At 43.5% G+C, this 21,362-nt stretch overlaps 3 pseudogenes; all 3 read right to left on the reverse strand.

The window, feature by feature from the left end:
- Nucleotides 1–1,408: 1,408 nt before the first annotated feature.
- On the reverse strand, nucleotides 1,409–7,808 carry LOC139548798 (odorant receptor 131-2-like; annotated as a pseudogene).
- On the reverse strand, nucleotides 6,340–15,648 carry LOC139548799 (odorant receptor 131-2-like; annotated as a pseudogene).
- Nucleotides 15,649–20,009: 4,361 nt separating this feature from the next.
- LOC139549840 (odorant receptor 131-2-like) lies at nucleotides 20,010–20,529 on the reverse strand (annotated as a pseudogene).
- Between the last annotated feature and the right edge of the window lie 833 nt (nucleotides 20,530–21,362).

Genomic DNA, 21,362 nt, shown 5'->3' on the forward strand with positions numbered 1-21,362 from the left:
TCACCCCTTCACATCATCTGTCATCAAGAGGAATGGTTCAACAATAACAATCTCATATATGAAGTTGCATGATTAATGAACAATTGTATTACATTAGGTATTTTAGGATTTGGATTTGCTCAAAATGTATTGCAACAGTTTCCCTTTGGAATTGTCATGCGTAAATGTGCCCAGTCCCTGCATTCTACTCAACATATATTAGTCTAATTAAATGATTTTATAACAACTCTGAATATCAAATAATCTAACCCTTACTGCTTTAGATATCAGTGTTCTTATTTCGCCAAAGAAACTGACCGTCTTCCTATGGGCACACATTCATCCAGTGCGCAGTGGTGTAAAGTACTTATGTACAAGTACTATAACGTACTATTTAAGTAGTTTTTTTGTGTATCTGTACTTTACTATTTAGATTTTTGGCAAATTTTACTTCTCTACATTCCTAAAGAAAATAATGTACTTTTTACTCCATACATTTTCCATGACACCCAAAAGTACTCGTTACATTTTGACAGGAAAATGGTCCAATTCACACACTTATCAAGAGAACATCCCTGGTCATCCCTACTGCCTCTGATCTGGCTGACTCACTAAGAACAAATGCTTTGTTTGTAAATGATGTCTGAGTGTTGTAGTGTGCCCCTGGCCATCTCTCAATAAAAAAAATGTTTTAGTTGTGCCTTCTGGTTTGCTTAATTTAAGGAATTTGAAATGATTTATACTTTTACTTTTGATACTTAAGTACATTTGAGCAATTCCATTTACTTTTGATAGTTAAGTATATTTAAAACCATGTACTTTTAGACTTTTACTCAAAAGGTAGTTTACTGGGTAACTTAACTTTTTATTTTATTAATTTTTTATTTTTTATTACAAAAAACACAAGGAAGGGGTAACATTAAAGTATTAGAACATGAAGGACAAACAATACAGCATCAAGACACGATCAAACACGTATCAGTCTTTCCGCAACAGAGCCATCCTTATGTGTGAGGGTGCGTGTGCATGATAGTGATATAAAATATATGTCATAGTTTCCTTTTTCATGATCACAATCTTGTGACACCCGAACCCTCCAAGATCCCCCCACAGTTCCCCAATAGCTGTCCCTCAACCATTCGAGACCCCTTCCACAGTCCCCCCCGGATTGTAATTGTAAAAAATACAATGAATTCCATTCCCCACCCCCAAGAACCCCCCAATGCACCAACAACCAAGAGAAGAACTAAAGAGAAAAAAGGTAAAGACAGAAGAAAACAGCAAACGATGTAAAAAAATATATAAATAAAAAATAAATTTAAAACAAAGGACATCAAGGACAACTGAAATCATAACAGCAATGCCAACTGTATATGTTTGTGTGCATGTGTCACGATCGTGTGGAGGAGAGACGGACCAAAACGCAGCATGAGGAAAATAAGCCATCTTCTTTTAATTAAACGAACGAAGATGAACATGAAACGAAAACACTATTACAAACAAACAAAACAACAAATGATCGTGAAGCTAAATAACGCAAGTGCCCAGACGAGCAACAAACGTTAAACAAGACAACTACCCACAAAAGCCTACTGCCTATGGCTACCTTAAATATGGCTCCCAATCAGAGACAAATGAATGACAGCTGTCTCTGATTGAGACCCAATCTAGGCAGCCATAGACATAACTAGACAACCTAACAATACTCTATCCCATACACATACAACACCCATAGACTAACCAAAACACACACAACATACAATGCCCACCCCAACTCACGCCCTGACCAACTAAACATAATCAAAATAACATAAAAATAGGTCAGGAACGTGACAGCATGTCTGGCACTATTACATGTATGTGTGTGTTCTTGTATGTGTTTATTTGAATGAGAGCGTGTGTATATGCATGTGTACAAACACCTGCACGGCATCAGCCTCAGGCAAACCGTCATTAGTTGTAAAAACACTGCCACTTAGTGTCATTCAAATATACTTTTATTATGTTTTATTTTGACTATTTTTTTTCCTTTATCTTTTGACCCTCATTATCTCTCTCACACAGCAACTCCACTCCCACTTGTCTCAATTCCACATACCAACCCTCAGCTTCCCTCAGCCCATCCCATCTATCTCTGCTGGCCACCCACTTCATGTTTCTACGCAACACATATCTTTCAACTATGCTATGATGTTTAACGTACATTTTCAATCTATCTAATTGAATAGAATCTACAGTAACTTTACTTTTAATTCAGTCATTTTCTATTAAGGTATCTTTACTTTTACTCAAGTATGACAATTTAGTACTTTCTCCACCACTGCTAGTGCGGTGACCCAAGCTGCACCTCTTGATAAATTTGGAATTACAGTGACACCTAGCGTACGAGTTTACGGTTTCTGAAAGTCTTTTCAAATTGTGAAGAAATCTTCTCTATTCCAAAGCAAGCCTCTCTGTTTCAAGAAAAATTTACAGTTTTGTTAGATAGCAACCAACAAATATAAGTGTTAAAAGACAACCGCTTTATAATGACATTATGGCTGTCATCCAGCCAGGGTTTTACTCTTTTTAACATAAAACAGGCTACTAGTCTGTACAAATTCAAATAAAAACATTGATTTAACCAGTGGTTCCACTTCGGGACCAGTTATTTTGACCCTGGGCTTGGTGGCCGGGCCTCTGGGACTGATCCTGTGTTTGTGTGAGCAGCACAGGACAGGCTCTCATCTCTCAGGCGGTAGATAATTGGGCTGAGGAAGCGGGGCAGCAAAATGAAGCAGAAGTAGTTGAAGGTGATGTGCTCGACCAGCCAACCAGCGTGCATACTGATGAGGCTCTCTAAGACCGAGTGGGTGAAGCCGATAATGCACAGGAGCAGCTGAAAACCTTGGAGCAGCACTGATGTATGGCCTTGGTCACCGACGCCCGGTCCTGACCCATCTTCCTGGTCTCCAGCAGGATCCTCATGTAGGTGAACATGATGATGGCCGCCAACACAGCGAAGAACAGCCCGTTGAGCAACACCTTGAACAGCGTCTGGATTGGGGACGAGTTGAGGACCATGGTTCTGCAGAGCACCAGGGTGGAGAGGACGATCACGCCAGGCTGAGGCTCTCCCAGAAAGAAGTCCACAATGGGCAGGATGCAGCTGACCAGCCACAGGCTCAGGATGATGATCCAGATGCGGTCAGCGTGCCAGGCGGCTGGGCACTGCAGAGGATAGAAGATGGCCACGTAGCGCTCCAGGGACATAGCTGCCAGGATCAGAGGGGTGTTGTGGAAGGTGGCGGTGGAGAAGAAGAGTAGAGGGGCACAGTAGACGATAGCAAACTTCACGTTGCCAACAATGAAGAGGAAGAGGAGGACAGAGGATAGGAGCTGCAGTGTCATTGATCAGCGTGTAGGCAAACAGGATGTATCGGGAGTTGTCCAGGAACTGTCTGTGGGAGGCAAATGTGTGCAGCATGACCACGATGCAGTAGAGAAAGATGCAGAAGAAAGGGATCACCACACACACCTTGATTATCAGACAGGCTCTTATGTGAGTTGATGGCATTGCCTGGAAGGTCGGTCAGATTCTGCATTTTTCAGTGTGGCCTGCTTGAGGAATGGTCTATGTCTGCAAATCTGAAATGTTGAGGAAAACAACGCTTTGATATGCACACAGAAAATTTCATGACAATATACAGTGCATTCGGTGAGGTGAAAAAGCCTGTGAAATTACTATTAAAACAATTTTTGGCTTTTTACACTTTTTACAAACAGGACAGGACGAGAGAGGAGGATACACAAGAGACAAGTTACCTGAAAAATATGTAATCTCTCAATGTTCTAATCTCTCAATGTTCATATCAAAGCGCATCAAATTCATGCACTTAGCTGTTAAAATTCCTTATTTTTTATGCCAGGGGAGGATACTCTTCACTTATTACACAATTGTGCCGCATTGGGCCTCTAACCGGGAAACAGGTTAATTGAGACATGTTAGTGTTTCCCCTACCACTGTAGAGGCCTGGTGGGGTTACTGGCCTAAAGATCAAATCAAGTGCACTTTATGAGAATCTAGTACAGTAAATATTTTATTTCCTTGCAGGTTTTCTTGGGAGGAACTGGGGTATTTTATTATTCTCCTGATCAAGTCATCATAACATGCAGTGCCTTCGGAAAGTATTCAGACCCCTAGACTTTTTCCACAATTTGTTACGTTACAGCCTTATTATAAAATGTATTAAAAATATCAAAACTGAGAAATCTACACACAATACCCCATAATGACAAAGCGAAAACTGTTTTTATTTTTTTATTTTAGCAAATGTATTAAAAATAAAAAACAGAAATACTATACCTTATTTATGTAAGTATTGAGACCCTTTGCTTTGAGACTCAATATTGAGCACAGGCACAGCCTGTTTCCATTGATCATCCTTGAGATGTTTCTACAACTTGATTGGAGCCCACCTGTGTCACACCCTGATCTGTTTGTGCCTGTCTCCACCCCCCTCCAGGTGTCGCCCATCTTCCCATTATCCCCTGTGTATTTATACCTGTGTTCTCTGTTTGTCTGTTGCCAGTTTGTCTTGTCTTGTCAGGTCTTACCAGCGTTCTCTCCCGCCTTCCTGTTTCTCTAGTTCTGTTTCCTAGACCATTCTGCCAGCCCTGATCCCGAGCCTGCATGCTGTCCTGTACCTGCCTGACTTGGACCTGATCACAAACCTCTGCCTGCCCTCGACCTGCCCTTTCCTGCCTCGTGTTTCTAATAAATCATCTGAGAACTATTACTATCGGCCTCCGGTGTCTGGATCTGGGTCATATCCTGAGTCGCGATAACCTGTGGTAAATTCTATTGATTGGACATGATTTGGAAAGGCACAAACATGTCTATATAAAGTCCTGCAATTACAGTGCATGTCGCAGCAAAAACCAAGTCATGAGGTTGAAGGAATTGTTCGTAGAAGATCCGAGACAGGATTTTGTCGAGGCACAGATCTGGGGAAGGGTACCAAAATATGTCTGCAGCATTGAAGGTCCCCAAGAACACAGTGGCCTCCATCATTCTTAGAGGAAAGAAGTTTGGAACGACCAAGACTCTTCCTAGAGCTGGCTGCCCAGCCAAACTGAGCAATCGGGGGAGAAGGGCCTTGGTCAGGGAGGTGACCAAGAACCCGATGGTCACACTGACAGAGCTCTTGAGTTCCTCTATGGAGATGGGAGAAACTTCCAGAAGGACAACCATCTCTGCAGCACTCCACCAATCAGGTCTTTATTGTAGAGTGGCCAGACGGAAGTCACTCCTCAGTAAAAGGCAGATGACATCCGCTTGGAGTTTGCCAAAAGGCAGCTAAAGAATCTCAGACCATGAGAAACAAGATTCTCTGGTCTGATGAAACCAAGATGGAACTCTTTGGCCTGAAAGCCAACCGTCACGTCTAGAGGAAACCTGGCACCATCCCTACGGTGAAGCATGGTGGTGGCAGCATCATGCTGTGGGATGTTTTTCAGCGGCAGGGACTGGGAGACTAGTCAGGATCGAGGGAAAGTTGAACGGAGCAAAGAACAGGGAGATCCTTGATGAAAACCTGCTCCAGAGCGCTCAGGACCTCAGACTGGGGTGAAGGTTCACCTTCCAACAGGACAACGACCCTAAGCACACAACCAAGACAATGCAGGAATGGCTTCGGGACAAGTCTCTGAATGTCCTTGAGGGGCCCAGCCAGAGCCCGGACTTGAACCCCACCAAACATCTCTGGAGAGACCTGAAAATAGCTGTGCTGCAACGCTCCCCATCTAAGCTGACAGAGCTTGAGAGGATCTGCGGAGAATAATGGATGGAACTCCCCAAATACAGGTGTGCCAAGCTTGTAGCATCATACCCAAGAAGACTCAATGCTGTAATCGCTGCCAAAGGTGCTTCAACAAAGTACTGAGTAAAGGGTCTGAATATTTATGTTAATGTCATGTTTAAGTTTTTTGTTTTTAATACATTTGCAAAAATGTCTAAAAACCTGTTTTTGCTTTATCATTAGGAGGTATTGTGTGTAGCTTGATGAGGGAAAAAACTATTGAATCAATTTTAGAATAAGGCTGTAACGTAACAACGTGGATAAAGTCAAGGGATCTGAATACTTTCCGAAGGCACTGTACACGGTTTATGTTATGACATTTTGGGGGGGAAGAACACATTTCACTGCAATGCATATAATTATTGATGGTGTAGACCTAAAAACATACATAAGTGCATTTAACAGAGCTGTGCATATATACCAATACATTAACACAGTACATCATTGTCTGAGGACTTGACAAAGAAAAGTGCATTTCAATACCACAAGATCATGTGATAAATAAATCCAATACCTTGTTACATGCTGTAGCAATCATGTTTTATATATCCAAATCTGAAACAGTAAAGCCATTATTAGTGAGTACATCATGCAATACAACAAAACATCTCTGTTAACCTGTTCCAGTAAGTGATGTCTTTTCATATAATCAGCTATTTAAATATCAACAAATATTCTCTTATTCAATCCACAAAATACATAAAAACTTTTCATCCCTTAGGCCATAGACAAGCGGAGTCAGACATCGTGGGTCCAGAATAAAAACAATATAATCAAAGTACCTTACATTAATAAAAATTCTGAAATGAATCTGCAAGATAGCCGCCTAGATGATTGGGCATCACAGCTGGATGGCGTTGTCATGACGTTGGGTTGGGGGTAGGTTTACGACAGTCATAAATACCTCTTTCCCCCTTTTTCTCTCTCCCCACTATAACTGATGTGACATAAGGAAACCCATGGGTTAACATATTGGTGCCCCGTTGTGTGGAGTCTAAGATAGAATGAGGTTTTCATTTTGATTCAGCCTGTATAAAGTTCAAAAGCAGATTCCATAATATACCAAATTTATTATACACATTTCTGGAGTGATAGACAAGCATTGTTGTGTGTGTGTGCGCGGAGATTCCCCGCCCCACGTTGTTCTCTGACGTAGTCAGTGGACAACGTAAGCGAATACATTTCTTGTAGGCTGAAAAAGCTAATTTATAGAAATCTGAGAAATAGTGCGTTTGGCCAAACGCAGGGCTATTTCTGCCTGACGCGTTTCATACGCTGGTAGGCCAGGTCATTATTAATTTCTCGAGCGAGGACAAAGAGCCAGCCGATTGAAATTCAGGAGATATAGCTCGACCAGCGATAAAATTATATCTCTCTCTCCCTCGCGAGGAGATCTCGGTGCATTTCATGTTTGCCGCGTGTTCCGGTTAAAACATCGTCAAAAAACGCCGAAAAGGGTTTGAACATAATACGTTATTAGTAAAACCTTTCCCTTGCCAAGGGAATCCTACGTGCTACAACTCCAAACTAGAAGGAGGGTTAGCTGGCACGAGGTGCTAAAGCTAACAAGGAAAAATAGCATTTTTTCCCCCTGGTGCCACGCTGAAATTCCTCCGCCTCGCGGAACGGAAGTCCCGCACGCGGGTAGTTCCGTTTGATTTCAGCGGGTTAAATCATTGGCCGCTGAAGTGTGCCCAGAATGTTCGTTCATGAAGAATTATTCAGGTCACACTCAAGTCATTACTTATGATTTCCAGACGAATATCAATGTCTTATCCAATTGAACTAATAAGTGTAAATCTGGCCATTTACATTCTGAAATAGATATTTTAAATAATATCCAAATTGTTGAGTTCTCTAAATAAGACATTGCAAACTTTTTCCAAACTAACCTAGATTAAGCACTTCTCAGGTTAATTAAAGTTTAATTCACAAATTGCCTATACAGGTTTGATTTATCATTAAATTGATCAATCAGTAAAATTTGGGTTTTTCAAAACCCATTCAGTATCCAGTATTGACAGAAGCCCCGCCCAGCGGGAATCCCATGTGGTTTCGGCCTTAGGGAGAAGTGCCACAGTGTTGAATGTTCCAAACATTTGGTCTACTGTTTACGCATATGATATCCAATCAACAGAGATTGTATGGATTATCGTCTCATTCAATTTAATAAGTTAAATTGTTGAACATAATTTAATGTTCTTCCAATCAAATGAGACACTTTTAAACTTATCATATTAACCTAGATGAAGCCACATCTCATGTTAATTAAAGTTTAATACTCTCATAGCCTACACAGGTAGGATTAATCATTGGCATTGATTAATTAATTCAATTTGCTTTTGCAAATTCATTCACGTCCAACTTCCACATTACTGGTACAGTACTGGTAGTTTGTCAACATCTATAAATAGATTAAACTTGTCTTTGCAGCTTTCAATTAATTCCAAATCCAAACTTTGAATAAATTTAGTGAAAAATGTCCTCTAAATTTTTCTAATAATGTGCAAGCTACCAAAGGAGGTGGTCACCACTCCTCCGCTAAGTAGTGAACCTCCACCCATAAAAGGATTGACCTCTGACCTCAGCAGCGATACCAACCCTAATTATGCCTGTAGTGAAAAAACAGCCGAAATTGCGAACGCTCTCCAAAATCAACCATCAAACACAGGCTTTGTGACGGTTCTCCCCACTTTTGCACTGATGTATCGCCATAAAAATGTGGCATCGGTCCAATACCACCGTGCACAGCTAAAGCACGTGCCAGTCGTGGCTAGCATTAGGGTACAGGTGGAGAGAACTGAGCCACTATTGACAAAAGCAGGAAATGAAAACATTCTGCTAGTCGAGGAACTGCGTTTGAAATCTGAACAATTGAAAGTAATTGCAAATACTTACGACGATGAACGAGCACAAACTCTTCAACAAAATCGTCGTCTCCAGGAACAACTCGATTTAGCCAAAACTAAATACGAGGTGGTCCACTCCAAACTAGATAAATCTGTTGAGTTATCTACAAATAGGAGCGCGCAATTTGATAACATGCAGGCAGTTTTGTTGAACGTTACTCAGAGTAACACGGCGCTACTCAAAATTCTGCAGACCAAAGACGATCAGTTGATGAACACAATGACGAAGTTGGATGACAAATCAGCAGAACTCATTGAAGTCGCTGACCAAATGAATGATGAGAGAACTCGGGTGATGAAGATGGAAATCTTGATTTCTAAACAAGCGGAAGAAATCTCATCACTGAATCTCTCGCTCCATACTCAAGACCTCTATCTGCAAGCCATGACAGATAAGTTTGAGACTGAAAAGAGCAAGTGCGACACTCACGTGTCCAAAATCAGTACTCTAAGCGCTCAAGTGGACTCTGCAATGCAGCAGAATACCACCCTTAGGTACCATCTGGAGGAAGTCCAGAAGGGTCACGCTCTACAGCGTGACTATCCATCCAAGCAACCGGAGCCCGGTACTCAATGGAGTGAAGACGATAGGTTTCAGACATTGCCTCCGTCAGGTGTCCCCCAGTCTTCTCCGCTTGGCCATTCGGCACTGAGTAATATGGCGCCTCTTGGCCAACAAAGCCAAAGCTTGGCTTCTCCTCTTGGCCTTTTGGCCCCACTTTCCCCACAGGATAAAGCCCGCCCGCTTGACGCGGAATACCTTGACAAACTCGTCAAGTATTTCCCCACCTTTGACCCCGTTCCAGGTCAGCCAAACGATACTGAAACGTTCCTAGCTGACATAGAGGACGTGTTGGCTGGCTACCCGAACGCTACGGGTTCTGACAGGGTTTACCTGTTGAAGCGAACGTCGAATAGACACGTGACAAGGTTCATTCGCCTACAACAGCAACACGTGCTAAATGACTACGCTAAACTTGCCACAGCTTTGAAATTAGAATTCAGTGGTTCTGCAACTCGCAAACACGATAGCTCACTCGCTAACACGGTCAAACAATCTCGGAATGAGCACCCACAAGCTTACTATCATAGGCTTCGTTCAGCTTACTTTGGCCTACTCACTGAAACAGGCATGGAAGACCTGTTACCATTTAAACAAATGTTCCTGTCGAACATGTATCCCACCTTCATTACCTACTTGGGCACTGCAGCCCACATTGGCTTGCCTATCTTACAACTCAGAGAGCTTGCAAGCACAGCTTTTGAGGCATCAAAAGCTCGCAACGCCAAGAGCCCTGACCACTCGGTTTTGAAGTTTGACCAGGAGCACTCACTCCAGTCAGAGGGTGCATTATCAGGTATTGGAGCGTTAAGAAATGACGCACAACAACAGTTTCTACCACGAAACCATGATTCCAATAACCTCCGCGGTCGAAATAACTGTAAAGCACGTCGCCATCAAAACGACCACCGCTACAATCGACCTGTTCACTACGTTCCTGCACCCAACCCACACAAAGTGTCAGAGCACAAGAGTAACAAAGGGTTGAAGGATGATCAAAACGTAGACCAATGTTCTCCAGAAGTTCCACTACGCGAAGAACTAAAGCGAGAAACATTTGAGAAAAGGGTAAAAGATAAGTCACAAGGACTAGACAGGGAATTACCGGACTCCAGGTCCGCAGGAATTAACACCCATAGCAAGGACGTTAAAATTCAAATCCCTTCTGCTTTCACTCGAGACCCTATCCAGGGCCCGATTGACCAAGAAACAAGCCCACGGGCTTTGTTCATAAACTCTGATACAAAGGTTGCGAAGAAAAAGGTCAAACGCTTCGTTAAAGCCAAGCCCACTCAAAATCGTAAAAGTCAATCTGCTTCCACCTTGAACAGAATTGACACATCACGTTGTTGCGAAAGACCACTTCACTTTGTGGGGAATATGTCCACTAAACACGAATCTAAACGCCCGTACCTGGAAACAGTCCTGGAGGACTGCTTAACTTGTCATGCGCTAATTGATTCGGGTGCGACAATATCACTCATCTCTCAAACATTGTTTGATGATCTAAAAAGGGCTTTGAAGCCAACTAAACGTTGGTTAAAAGTGGAACGATGCGACACTACACTTCGAGGGGTCACTCAGACTACCTCGCCTCTCACATTGAGCGTCATGCTGAAACTACACTTCAAGGACATATCGCTCGTCCACCCTGTGTATGTTACTAGCCTCGAAACTGTACCCCTGCTACTCGGAGCAGACTTGATGGATCGGTTACTCCCATTGATGGATTGGAAAACCAACCAGGTATGGTCACAGGCTACCGTGCCTTCGCCACCGACCACACTGTCTTTCCCTAACGCTAGCTGCAACGCAGTCAGTCACGAGGGGTATCTGTCGGAAGCACCCCTTGGGAAAAAGACATTTAAAACCCACTTGGTGCAGAATCCGATCCAAGGAGATATTACGATATCTCAACACATTCCATCAGCCAATCTGATTGACAATTCTTTTCACGTTTTCGAGCCAGCTGTCTCTGTGAATGAGCTACTTCCCTCCTCCTTGCAGTCATGTAATACGGTAGTTGAGATGAACTTGTCTCGCCCTTCGGACACTTCCGCAAGCACTGCGGCCGTCTCAGCAAGAAAAACATCGATGCGCGGAGTATACTCTGCTTCCGATGACACACCTTCCGCTTTGTGGGGGACTGTCAACCCTTACAATGACACTAATGGCGTCAGTCCAGCAACTGACCCGATGATTCCCACTGGTGAAACACCTTGCGATATCACAGACCGATATCCTCGTCTCAGTTCGCAGGTACTGAAGAGGTTGCCACACGCGGTGGTGACTGACAGACCTAGACAGCCACTGAGGGTGTTGAAACACAAACACCAGGAGATTTGGTTGAAAGGTTGCAGCCATTCTCATAATAACGCGGCCACTGACAACTCGTACATAGGGTCCGAACCTTTCGTTTGCGCCTCGGATACCAACACCACATGCTGGTGGGGGGGTCCCGAGACGCAAAGGGGGGGAATAGTAGCCCAGACCCATGATGAGCCTTATCGAGGCCGGTGGGGGGGTCGAGACTACGGACAACACCGTACGAGGCCGCCAGAGCATAAACCAAATCTAGTCGTAAACTCCCATTTGAGAACAGTGAGGAGCAGACAGGCCCCTAGACGGGGATTATCTTAGAACACATCCAAGATATTATTGAGGTGTACCACACTGGTCGTAAAGGAAGTCCAGTGGACTTGTCCACCTCCAAAACAAATGGCAACAATAATCATTCCTTGCCGTGTGTAGTAGTCACTACAAGACAACTAGTAAAATGCTCTAATCATGTATTCCTGTAGGATAACATTTCAGAATAAATTGGTAGGACGACTGGACCCCTTGGGTACCAGTACCAATACCACAGTCAGTCCAGCAACACTCAGTAAGAGGATTAGTAACCTCACTTAAATTGCTTTTGATAACAGCGACTGAGTCTGAGTCACTCAGAGTGCAGCGCGGGGAAGGGAATCTCCATTGCACTCTTCCAATGGTTACACACGCCACTAATAAATAGAACCCTCCGTTCAGGAGAAAAGTTATTAGAAGTCAGGAACCACGATCACACCATGTACGACTGGTCTAATACTTAAAGTACTTCCGTCATGAGGTTAGCTCCTCCGTGGATAACATAGCTATGAAGAATAATTCTTCATACCTACTGCCACTACAATAGTGGAAGACAGTGACTGATAGTAAAACTACTACAGACTCCCTCGACACCAATTCTGACTGACCTCTAGGCATTGACCTGAAAATTACCTGACTACGTCAGACTCATTCTGAAAAGTTGTAATCTGCCAGGATACTTGGTTTCCTTCCCTTGACATGTGTGCTTGCGTACGCATAAACGCACATGTACAACGGAACATCCAATTAGGATTTATGCTAGGATCACTTAAGGGTCCGAGCAAAATACCAGCCTTAGTAAAGTTGAACATTTATTTTGAGGCCTTTAACTCTACAGCACTCACCAGTTTTCTTCTCAGAAGTCCATAGGTCATCCCTGTAGACTGCCCAAAACTAGTGCCTTACAGCTGTAGACGTATCATATAGTTATCAACTTAGGATAGTACCCTAACCAACACCCCGCAAATTAGAAGAGCCCTAGATATGACATTAGACAATGCCATGATAGGGTCATTTTGCCAAAACCATGGACGTAGATAGAATACAGTCCAATTAGATGGTTAAGGTGGCATAACTATATTTTGTTTTGTTTATGCTTTCATTTCATTTTGTTTCATTTTCTTCGGCATGTAGAAAGTGATAGAGCCATAAACAACTTCCCCATACAACCATCAGTTAGTGCCACAACGCCGCTCATTTGGGAGGAAATGTAATGACATATTTCATGAGTGTGTGTGCATTGTTAACATCTGCCTAAGTTACTGCCCAGATCTTCCAGTCTGGACGACCAGACGACGGGTCCGGAACGGCGATCCCAATCCGGACCTCCGCTGCCCAGCCATGGAGCAGACTTCTTCACAGATCTTCCAGTCTGGACGACCAGACGACGGGTCCAGAACGGCGATCCCAATCCGGACCTCCGCTGCCCAGCCATGGAGCAGACTTCTTCATTTGCAGACACCCTACCCGGGTCGACCACACCAGAGGGGGGACTGCGACAGCGATCACCAACTGGACATCTGCTGTCCAGCCATGAAGCAGACTTCTTCATTTGCAGACACCCTACCCGGGTCGACCACCAGATGGGGACCACAACGATAGTCCACAACCAGGACAACCCACGGTCATTTGTATGTTGGTTTGCAACATGCAGGTTAATCGCAAGATTGAACCCAACATGGGGGGACTGTCATGACGTTGGGTTGGGGGTAGGTTTACGACAGTCATAAATACCTCTTTCCCCCTTTTTCTCTCTCCCCACTATAACTGATGTGACATAAGGAAACCCATGGGTTAACATAGAGATTCTGGGTAACATCAGAAGTTGGGGGAAATGAACTATATTCTGGTAATCCAACCAACTGTACATATGCGGTGGTACTTAAGGTATATTATGTCAGTTCGGTTGCCCTCTGACACATTCTCATCAATGATAGAATGACATAAACGCTACTGTGAAAAGTCTAAACGTCAGAGGTATCGGATTCACATGGAATTGTTGTTTAATTCAAATGTTTGAATATGACATTGTTTGTGAAGAGGTGAAATGTAATTTTACCATCCAAATGAGAGATCTGTGTTTTCATAAATGTGGCTTCTGCTCAACCAGGGGCCCGCCCCTGTGAAGAGACCTGGGTAATAGACTTTTCAGACACACCCCTCTACCTCCACTATATAAAGGCAGTGACAAAAATGTAACTTCCTGTTCCGGGTATGCTAGGATGACGATCCAGTGTCAGAATGGTTCAGATAATCACTTTAGATGAAGCCAACATCAGCATGGACTTTGATTGTGAATGGTATGAACTTTGAACTCGTGTTCACTACAGAAGTGATATCTCCTAGCCGTTGAGTTGGCAACAGCTGCTACAAACGCAGGTTAGGAAGGACGGTCCGAGTATCCCGTCTTCCACACACAACGGTACTACAAAGTATCCCGTGACTACCAGAGACCAGAGACATCCTCCAAAGGACAGAGGACTCGGGTTGGCGATACGGTCTTCCATAAACCACCAACCTACTGAAGCGCAGCTCAGAGTAAATATGTATTGCATTTTCCTTCTCAAAATGGGCGGTAATTTAGAATGCATAAGATAAGATTTACGAGAGCACAGCTCGCCTATGTTCCCGTCTCCCGCTCTTTCACTAAGACTCAGCCCCTTTTCTTTGTGTAACAAACTGTCATATCTATTCCGCCCGCTAGGGACGTTTTCTGTATGACGTAATTTGTGATCAAGTTATGATTTAATTGTATATGTGTGATTCTGTGTGATTAGTTAGGTATTTAGTAAATAAATAATTAAACCCAATTTTGTATTGCTGATTCAACTTGTTAGCTAGGATTCTTGCAGATAATCAAGGACTTACAACCTTCAGATGAGACTGAATAAAATGACGATTAATGTGACTGTTATTTAGTAAAATATTACAAAATCTTTAAGAGTTTATTCGAAAGATAACAGCTCTATAAATATTCTTTCGTGGTGTCCCTCTCTAGTTAATTAATATTTACATGATTAGTTCAATCAGGTAATATTGATACCGGAGAAATTATTTTATAGAATAGCATGTCATAGCAATCAATCTGGCAGAGTCAAAGACACGACAGCGTGGAGGATCACCATTTTACGACTTTTAGAGGAAGATTTCTTACTGTCTGATGATGCCTCTTTAGCAACTGCTACTATTCTAGCATAGGCAAACACAATGGTGATGGACATGACCAGAAAGTAGAACTGACTTACTGCTGATCTAATGTGACCCTGCCACCTATGTACAACAAGCATCTCCACTGAGCACTGCTTGTCCGGAGTGTAAAACCCCAGAGGTACTGAGGCAAGAAAGATGGAGACCATTATGATGGACTGTATGGCGCTGATGCTGTGGATGAGTAGGATGCAGTGAATGGCTCTGCGTACAGTGGAGAGCTCTCCGTGGCGCAGAGGCATGCAGATGGCCACATACCGCTCCAGGCTCATGGCTGTCAGAGTCAGCGGCGTGGCAAAGGTCAATACACTCATAAACACACAGATGATAATACACACTGCAACTTGCATGGGGACTGCAAAGAAACTAAGTAGGAGCAAGATGTTAGCCACTATTAAGTACAGGCAGTCAATCAGCAGTGTGTGAGCGAAGAAGATATAGCGTGTGTTTGTCCTTTTTGAAGACGGTGAAGATGATCAAGCAGATGATGTAAATAAAGATGGCATTCAGGACCTGGACTATTACGACCTGGATTATTACAACCCTCTCATTAACCCGTCACAGAGAGGAGCTGCTACCACCTGTAGCTGTAACGTTGTCAGACATATCTGTAAAAAACAATGAAAATGTATTATACAGTATGCAGTATTTCATAGAAACAATATAAACATTTACATTTAAGTGTCAAATATTGACATCTTTAAATACATTTCAAATCTTAGATAAAATCTAAAACCTCTGTTCCAGGAAAATAAATGTAATTTTGTCAGAATCTGATGCATTGTGTCTTGTTGGTTATAGGATACAAGTTTAAATATGGCAGATTACTTTCATAGCATAGCAGTAGCACACTGCTAAATGGTAATTCTCCTCTTCGGTCTTCAAGCAAAGATCTACTGACAGAGTGCTATGCATGAAGTCTTTATAGAGAAATTAATTTATGAAGGGTTTCTCAAAGGAATGTTGTCGTGAATCTTCCAATACACCTCGTCCCTATATTTAAACTAACCATATACCTACGTAAATCACGAACACTAATCTTCTGGGATTATATAACTTTTTCCATAATGTTTACAGGGGACTGTGTGGCATTCACTAGGAGTAAAACACAGATTACAGTAAACATTATGTATTGTGTGTAAATATTGTGGTAATCTGACCAAGAAGTATGGATATCTGTCTACCTGTGAGCAGTGGAGTGTAGTAGTGTGTAACGCAGTAGTGGATACCCCGGGCTCTTAATTAGGTACACATTCAAACACAGATGCATGCTCTCGTCCCTTTCATGAAGTACTGTATGAATTCTAGGCTAAATGTGATTTATATTTAATGAGAAAATTGGAAACTATAGCTAGTGTTCTCTTAATAATAGTAAATCCCAAAAGTTGGCCTGCATGTAAAAGGCAGCATCAAAACACGGTCTCTCTCATACATTCATTTCGAGTGACCATTTCTTTTTATGTATTGAGGTTATTTGAATGATGTTCCTAGGGTAGAACGTGGCACTAATTATTGTGAGGATCAACGCTGAAGACAGGAAGCAGGTACAGGGAGAACATTTAATAGACAACGGACATGAAACAGGACAGGAACAGCATCTGGACAGGGGACAAAATAACGACATCAATGCTGACACAGGGAACAAATGGGGGAGCAGACAATTATAGATGGGGCAATCAACAAAGGGAAGTACCCTCCCCTCTAGGGGCGCCACCCGGAGTCCCACCTGGGTGAGCCTGACGGGCTGGCCGAGGCATGGGCGCTGGACAAGCCGGCTGGGACTTAGAAGCCTGACGAACCTGCAGAGGCGTGGGAGCCTGGCGAACCGGCTGAGGCGTGGGGGCCTGATGGCCGGCTGCAACATGACGTGGGTTGGGCGCCTGCCGAGCCCACCGGGGCAAGAAAACCTCTCGAGCCGGCGTGGAAGCCCGACGAGCTAGCTGAGGCACCCCCGGTTCCATCGGTGACGGCATCCGGACCCGACGTCACCAACAAAAAAACAAACCCACCCTGATGCTTCCAATTTTGGTGTCAGCATTCTGTAAGGATCGACACTGGAGACAAGAAGCAGGTACAGGGAGAACATTTAATAGACAACGGACATGAAACTCGTCCTGAGGAGCATGCTATCAGTCTGGTAAAATCTGTGCCGGCTCCACGCACCAGGTCTCCAGTACGCCTCCCCAGCCCTGTACGTCCTGTGCTCCTCGCACTTGCCCTGAAGTGTGTGTCACCAGTCCGGTATCACCTGTGCCGAATCCACGCACTAGGCCTCCAGTGCGCCTTCCCAGTCCGGTACGTCCTGTGCCTGCTCCTCGCACTCGCCCTGAAGTGTGTGTCACCAGTCCAGTACCACCTGTGCCGGCTCCACACACTAGGCCTCCAGTGCGCCTTCCCAGTCCGGTACGTCCTGTGCCTGCTCCTCGCACTCGCCCTGAAGTGTGTGTCACCAGTCTGGTACCACCTGTGCCGGCGCCACACACTAGGCCTCCAGTGCGCCTTCCCAGTCCGGTAAGTCCTGTGCCTGCTCCCGCACTCGCCCTGAGGTGCGTGTCACCAGTCCGGTGCCACCTGTACTGGCTCCACGCACTCGGCCTCCAGTGCGCATTCACAGTCCAGAGCTTCCGGCGACGGTCCCCAGGCCAGAGCTTCCAGCGACAGTTCCCAGGCCACTTTCACTTCAATAAATATGTGGAACCCATATCACGCTGCGCTTTGGTCCGAATGTTCTTACAACGATCGTGACACAAATAAAGTCATTGATTTGACCAGTGGCTCTGCTTGTGTACCAGTTCATTTGACCCTGGGCTTGGTGGCCGGGGCTCGGGGGCTGATCCTGACCCTGTGTCTGTGTGAGCAGTGCAGGACATTTCCCCTCATGTAGCCCCTCAGGCACCAAGTGGGGATATCAGTTATAATGACAAGGTGTGTTTTTAAAAGGGACATAACATTTGGTGTTCTCTTGTGCTTCATCACTATAGACTAGATTCAGCCACACGGACTGCAAGAGCTTGATAAGAGTGAACGCCACCAAAGGGTTTGCCATAGCAGCTGATGGTCCATTGTACACCTCACTGTGCAAGTCTGAAACCTTTGCAGAAAACTTGCAGAAAGAGTAAGGCTCTTCGTTATAAGTTAGAGAGAATACTTCACCCTACGGTAATACCATGATAGATGGACAAGGGGGAGACAACCATGCAATGATATATGCATGAGGCTTTCCATGGAAATCAACCTGCCCCTAGAATGCATTTTGAGTTCATGATAGGCTAATAGTATATTTTATTAATTACTAATGTTAAGTTCCTTCTAGAGTTACCTAGAAGATAATAGTATCATGAAATTGTATGGAGCGGAATATAATAAAGGTAAAAAGTAAAAGTATCAATCATTTCACATTCTTTATATTAAGCAAACCAGACAGTATGATTTCCTTGTTATTTTAATTTACGGATAGTGAGGGGCACACTCCAACACAGAGACATCATTTACAAACAATGCATTTGTGTTTAGTGAGTCCGCTCTAGGAATGTAGTGGAGCAAAACTAAAATTTGTCAAAAAGATAAATAGTAAATTAGAGAAACCCCAAAAATGACTTAAGTAAAATACAACTTAAGTACTTTACACCACTGTATCTATCCAACTGTCACTCACCTTTTGATGTCTTCAAAGTCTCTCCGAATCATGTTCGATATAAGTTTCTAAATGATCAATAAGTTGGCTTTCAACATTCATGGCTTGTTTGACGTTCAATAAGGACGTATACATCTCACCAAAGATAATGGAATCGAAATCATATTGATTATAACACAGACTTTGTAAATGGATTTGAAATAATATAGCATTTTGCACGCACATTATGTCCTGGATGAAGTTTGAAATGTAAATGTTGCCTAAACTTGCAGCAGATTTTTGGTCGACTCTAATCTCCATCGTGGTCTTGCTGTAAAATTATAACATTTATATCAGTTTCTTAAATTGACTCAAATCTGTCCTACGTTAGGAAAGCTGCGCTTGGCCGGTCCTGCCATTCTGTGTGATTCTCCCCCAATGTTCTATCTCAGCAGAGCTCGAGCCGCTCTGACAGCTGAGATATGAGCAGTCATTACTTCACATCATCTGTCATCAGGAGGAATGTTTGAGAATGCTTGTTAATTTATTAATAACAATCTCATACATAAAGTTGCATGATTAATGAACATTCATGTTACAGTAGGTAGGTATAGTAATTAGGAAAACTGGTTTTGCTCCAACTTTATAGCAACAGTTTGCACTTTGGAATTATTATGTGTTAATGTGCTCAGTCCCTCCGGCTTTCCACTCTACATATATTAGTCTCATTAAATGGTTTTATAATAACTCTCTGAATATCAAATAATCTAACCCTTATTGCTTTCAATATCAATATTGGTATTTTGCCAAAGAGACTGCATGTCTTCCTATGGGCGCACATTCATCTAGCCCGGTGGCTCAAGTTACAGTCTGTGCACCAGCAACATGCCCACAACTTGACAAGTTTGGAATTATAGTGACATCTAGTGTTCCAGTTTACTGTTTGTCAAAGTCTTTTCACATTGTAAAGCAATCTTCTCAATCCCAAAGTAAGCTTCTGTGTTTGAAGAAAACTTTTTTTTTTAAAGACACCCCTTTCATCCAGCCAGGGTTTTACTCTTTTGAGATATTTTAATTGACTAATATACAGACTCAAATAAAAATATGGATTTGGCTCTGGGGCTGACCCTGACCCAGTGTCTGTGTGGTGGCCGGGGCTCTGGGGCTGACCCTGACCCTTGACCCTGAACCTGTGTTTGTGTGAGCAGCACAGTACATCTCCAATCACGTAGCTCCTCAAGCTCTCATCTCTCAGGCCATAGATGAGCGGGCTAAGGAAGCACCAGGGTGGAGAGGACGATCACGCCAGGCTGAGGCTCTCCCAGAAAGAAGTCCACAATGGGCAGGATGCAGCTGACCAGCCACAGGCTCAGGATGATGATCCAGATACGGTCAGCGTGCCAGGCGGCTGGGCACTGCAGAGGATAGAAGATGGCCACGTAGCGCTCCAGGGACATAGCTGCCAGGATCAGAGGGGTGTTGTGGAAGGTGGCGGTGGAGAAGAAGAGTAGAGGGGCACAGTAGACGATAGCGTACTTCACGTTGCCAACAATGAAGAGGAAGAGGAGGACAGAGGAGAGGAGCTGCAGAGTGTCATTGATCAGCGTGTAGGCAAACAGGATGTATCGGGAGTTGTCCAGGAACTGTCTGTGGGAGGCAAATGTGTGCAGCATGACCACGATGCAGTAGAGAAAGATGCAGAAGAAAGGGATCACCACACACACCTTGATTATCAGACAGGCTCTTATGTGAGTTGATGGCATTGCCTGGAAGGTCGGTCAGATTCTGCATTTTTCAGTGTGGCCTGCTTGAGGAATGGTCAATGTTTGCAAATCTGAAATTTTGAAGAAAACAAAAACTTGATATGCACACAGAACAACAATTCATGACAATATACTGGATCCCAAAGATGAATAAGAAGTCATGAACTAACCTCAACTTGTCCTCTGATGGAGAACGTAAATGTAACGAACATCGTCGGGAGAAGGAGAAGAGGATCAAGGTGCAGCGTGGTAAGTGTTCATATTATTTAATAAAATACGCAACACTTGACAAAACAACAAACACGACAAACGAACAGTCCTGAAAGGTGAAACAAACAGTAAACAGGAAACAACCACCCACAAACACAGGTGGGAACAGGCTACCTAAGTATGATTCTCAATCAGAGACAACGATAGACAGCTGCCTCTGATTGAGAACCATACCAGGCCAAACACACAGAAATACAAAACAAGGACAACATAGAACACCAGACATATACTGTAATGCCCACCCAAACTCACACCCTGACCAACCAAAATAGAGACATAAAAAGGATCTCTACGGTCAGGGCGTGACAGTAAAGGTTTGGGAGGGATGGGTTGTGGATTTTTATACATTTTTCAGCATAGCACCACCATGATGCTAAACAGAGGCATTTCCTTTTTCCAAATATCTCAAGGGATAAATTAATTTCATGCCATTGTCATAATGCATCATGTTCATAAGTATTGCTTATTCCTCAACAGAGAAAAGGTCTAGTGCTTAACTTTTACTTAGGGAACTCATTAGAAGTAATAATAACATAGTATAGTCATTAAATTGACCCTTTGAGCAATTATGTGGCCCATGCAAGAAGCAAG

The sequence above is a fragment of the Salvelinus alpinus genome, chromosome 22 (assembly GCF_045679555.1).
Source record: "Salvelinus alpinus chromosome 22, SLU_Salpinus.1, whole genome shotgun sequence".
In the NCBI taxonomy this organism is placed as follows: Eukaryota; Metazoa; Chordata; class Actinopteri; order Salmoniformes; family Salmonidae; genus Salvelinus; species Salvelinus alpinus.